At 37.8% G+C, this 3,526-nt stretch overlaps 1 non-coding gene across 1 annotated transcript; it reads right to left on the bottom strand.

Moving 5' to 3' along the window:
* Positions 1–2,709: 2,709 nt before the first annotated feature.
* Positions 2,710–2,816, bottom strand: LOC133227211 (U6 spliceosomal RNA). The gene has a single exon (XR_009729763.1). It is a non-coding gene; the product is annotated as a U6 spliceosomal RNA (small nuclear RNA).
* Positions 2,817–3,526: the final 710 nt, after the last annotated feature.

The raw sequence follows: 3,526 nt of genomic DNA, 5'->3' as shown, positions 1-3,526 counted from the left end.
TAATAGTTGCCCTTTTTCATAGACTTAACGGTGGTGAAATCTTTAAAAAAAAATCAAAAGTAAAATAATTGCACAGAGAGCTATGTCATGTATTATAAAAAAAGCTTGCCAAATATAGGCTTAGCATTAGCATTTTTTTTTTAATTTTTAACCATAAGCTAGCCTCATTCCTTTAAGTGAATTTTATGCCTATAGGCAAATATTCCTATTATGAATGAGAATTTCCTGAAGGCTGTACCATAATATTCTGCTGCTGTGCCCCACTCTTTGAGACTGCATGGACTATAGCCTACTAGGCTCCTCTGTCCTTGGGATTTCCCAAGCAGGAATATTGGAGTGCATTGCCATTTCCTTCTCCAAGGGATCTTCCCAACCCAGGGATTGAACCTGTGTATCCTGCCCTGGCAAGTGGGTTCTTTACTACTGAGCCACTTCGGAAGCCTGTACTATAATACAGATGGACTGAAATTTGAGAATTCACAGCCACATGTTAAAAACCAGACTAAAAAATTAGTCATTCAAATCTTCATTAGCTGCAGATATTCACATATGTTGTTATTAATTCTAATTTTTAAATATTTTATATATATTTATTCTGATATAGCAGAAAAATTTCTTAAAATGCCCATACTTCCCTAGTTTTCTTTGCCTTGATCACCAGAATCAGAACCATACAGGTGAACATCAGCTTAAAAATAAATAAAAGTGTTGTAGTTCTATAATGTGCATGAGTCATAATTAAATATTTAAACTTCTTAGAGATTCTCACACATGTAACAAGTTAATTCATTCAGGTGGAAGATACTTGCCAGTCACAAGGAGAGCTACTAGGTATTGAAGAAACACTCCTTAATTTACTAGTTTGTATAAACTTCATTTTCTTTTTTTTTATTTATTTATTTTTATTTATTTATTTTTTTTTTGAGCAAGAAAAACATTTAATAACATACTAATTAGACTAGAGTCAGGTACTCAAAGTCAGGTACTCAAAGTCAGGTACTGACTTTGGAGTCAGATAAAAACCTCAAATTTGAGTCTGGCGATGTGATTCAGTGATGTTACAAGAAATGGAAGCTCCTCTTATGTAATTGCTCTTCCATAGCTGAGTTTTCATCCTTAGGTTTGTGGCCTCATGATTGCTGAATGGCTGCCACAGTTCCAGACATCATGTCCTCATACAGCTTTGACAAAGGCAGACGGGGCAGCTGTCTCCCCCAGTCCCTGTTTGTGTCTTTTAGATGTCTCTTTCCATAACTCTTTCTTTGACAACTCATTGGTGTACAGTGGGTCACAGGTCCACCTGAAATAAAGCATTTCTAACAGGAAGTGGAACAGGCCCCTTACCTGGGGCTGGTGGCTGGTGGTGGCTTACCTTCCTGGGGCATGTTACTGCCTGAGCAAAAGGAAGAAAAGAATGTTATTGGGCAGAGACTAACAGTACCTGCCCCAGCTAGGGTGACTTGTCACAGATTTCCTGGGATCATCCTGTTTCAAAACCAAAGTCTCACATTTCAGAGCAAATCAAGAGGATTTGTCACCCTCCTTGAAAGCTCCAGTTTCCAAGAACTTCTGAATTAGAATCTCTTGAGGGTGAAATTCAGACTTCAAAAATGATTTTTAGCACTCTCCCAGGATAATTATTATATTCGCCAAAGTTTGAGAGTCACTATTTTCTATGAAACCCAAACGGGGGACTCAAGGTTGACATAATTCCCAGGTAATCTCCGAGCAGGAGTAGATCCGGATGAGCGGATGTGGGTGTGACTTGAGACTGGGAACCTTTACAGGAGCAGACTGAACCTTGAGCCAGGGGCCTGGGATCTTCACATTCCACTCCCAGTGCTCTCTCTCCTGTTCCCACCACAAGAAGGGACCATCTCACTTAGAGGCCGCTGCTCTGTGTGGACTTGAACCCTGCCACCACTTTTGGGCTGGACTGGCTAGGCTGTGTCCACATGTGAATCCTAAGTTCATAGGACACAAACTGCATCTTAGCCTTCTTCTGTCCTGGGCATCTGGCACCAGGGCTCATTTTATTTTATTTATTTATATTTTTTTAACTTCTTTTTTATTTTATATTAGCGTATAGTTGATTTACAATGTTGTGTTAGTTTCTGCTGCACAGCAAAGTGATTCAGTTATACACGTATCTATTCTTTTTTCAGGTTCTTTTCACATACAGGCTATTACAGAATATTGAGTACAGTTCCCTATGCTATAGGTCCTTGTTATCTATTTTAAATATAGTAGTGTGTATATATGTTAATCCCAACCTCCTAATTTATCCTTCCCCTACCTTTGCTTTCCCCTTTGGTAACTATGAATTTATTTTCTTTTTTTTTTTTAATTTTATTTTATTTTTAAACTTTACAATATTGTATTAGTTTTGCCAAATATCGAAATGAATCCGCCACAGGTATACCTGTGTTCCCCATCCTGAACCCTCCACCCTCCTCCCTCCCCATACCCTCCCTCTGGGCCTTCCCAGTGCACCAGCCCCAAGCATCCAGTATTGTGCATCGAACCTGGACTGGCAATTCGTTTCATACATGATATTATACATGTTTCAATGCCATTCTCCCAAATCTTCCCACCCTCTCCCTCTCCAACAGAGTCCATAAGACTGTTCTGTACATCAGTGTCTCTTTTGCTGTCTCGTACATAGGGTTATTGTTACCATCTTTCTAAACTCCATATATATGCGTTAATAAAAATATGGAACGCTTCACAAATTTGCGTGTCATCCTTGCGCAGGGGCCATGCTAATCTTCTCTGTATCGTTCCAATTTTAGTATATGTGCTGCCAAAGCGAGCACTAAACTTCATTTTCATATATTGAATTGCTTAAAGTGAATCCCATCTATATTCCCATACAGCAGAAGCATCACAAATCTCCACCTGCATAGACACACGCTCCAAACTTTTTATCTGTATGAGAATCACTGAAGGGAACATAAAGACTCATTTATTATGTAATTGGGAATATAGTTGTAATTTTCAATTTCTTTGAAACTTATATCTCTTGCACCCTGCATATCTACCTTGTTGTTTGTTGGGAAACTAAGGAACGCATATTTAAATAGCTTGCTTTATTTTTACCATTCAACATTGAGACATAAAATTAGGAAACATCAAAATCCCATAAATACTGGAGGAAATCAGGATCAATATCATGAAAAGAAAATTGATCCAAGAACCATGATTCTCATCTGAGATCTATAATGATCTGGCCTTGTGGAATTCAATTTTCCTAAGGCTTAATATCTTATTTTGTTAAATAAAAGATAATAACTTTTAAGCCCTCAAGGTAAGTACATAGAGAATTATTAAGTCAAAAATGAGCTAACCAACAGAATAACCATTCAGGTATAAATCAGAAGTTAACAAACCAAAAAGCTATTTGCAAGTCCTATAACTTGTTTGTACCTTAACTCCCTAGGAGAACTACTGGGCCTAACTACATATAACATTCTGCCTCCTTGATAATCTAGCTAGATTTTCTGCTTCTTTTACTCTACAATAACAC

This window comes from Bos javanicus, chromosome 15 (assembly GCF_032452875.1).
Source record: "Bos javanicus breed banteng chromosome 15, ARS-OSU_banteng_1.0, whole genome shotgun sequence".
Taxonomy (NCBI): Eukaryota; Metazoa; Chordata; class Mammalia; order Artiodactyla; family Bovidae; genus Bos; species Bos javanicus.
This window is presented reverse-complemented; position numbering and strand designations above follow the sequence as displayed.